This window comes from Dipodomys spectabilis, unplaced genomic scaffold (genome assembly GCF_019054845.1).
Source record: "Dipodomys spectabilis isolate Male_0828 unplaced genomic scaffold, ASM1905484v1 ptg000059l, whole genome shotgun sequence".
In the NCBI taxonomy this organism is placed as follows: domain Eukaryota; kingdom Metazoa; phylum Chordata; class Mammalia; order Rodentia; family Heteromyidae; genus Dipodomys; species Dipodomys spectabilis.
This window is the reverse complement of record NW_024870736.1, coordinates 1397914-1398560: the sequence shown is the minus strand read 5'-3', so window position 1 is coordinate 1398560 and position 647 is coordinate 1397914. Positions and strand designations below refer to the sequence as shown.

Genomic DNA, 647 nt, shown 5'->3' with positions numbered 1-647 from the left:
CTTTTGCAATTTGGAGGCTTTTGTGATCCCATATGAATTTTTATTTGTTTTCTCTAGTGAAGAATGATCGGTATTTTGATGGGTATTACATTGATTTGTAGATTGACTAAGACAGTATTTCCATTTTCATGATATTAATTCTGTCAACTCAGGAAAATAGTTTTTTTTTTTCCATATCCTAATGTCTTCTTCAATTTCTTTCTTCAGAATTCTATAGAGGTCTTTCACTTCCCTGGTTAAGTTTATTCCTAAGTACTTTAATTTTCTTCATGCTGTTGTAAAAGGGATTTTCTGATTTATTCAGTATATTCATTGTTGATATATATAGAAAAGCTATTGATTTTCTGTATGTTGATTCTGCATGTCATCCTTGCGCAGGGGCCATGCTAATCTTCTCTGTATCGTTCCTATTTTAGTATATGTGCTGAGGAAGCGAACACAGATTTTCTGTATGTTGATTCTGTGTACTGCTACTCTACCAAAAATGTTTATCATATATGCAGTTTCTTGGTGGAATCTTTAGGGGTTTTTAAGTATAAAATCTTAGCATCTGCAAATAGGGATAATTTGACTTCTTCTTTTTTTATTTGTATCTTTTTTCTTTCTCATGCCTTATTACGCAGGCTAGTCTTATTTAATAATAAGTG

At 31.4% G+C, this 647-nt stretch overlaps 1 non-coding gene across 1 annotated transcript; it reads right to left on the bottom strand.

Annotated features, from left to right (window-relative positions):
- Positions 1-329: 329 nt before the first annotated feature.
- Positions 330-440, bottom strand: LOC122108445. The gene has a single exon (XR_006147576.1). It is a non-coding gene; the product is annotated as a U6 spliceosomal RNA (small nuclear RNA).
- Between the last annotated feature and the right edge of the window lie 207 nt (positions 441-647).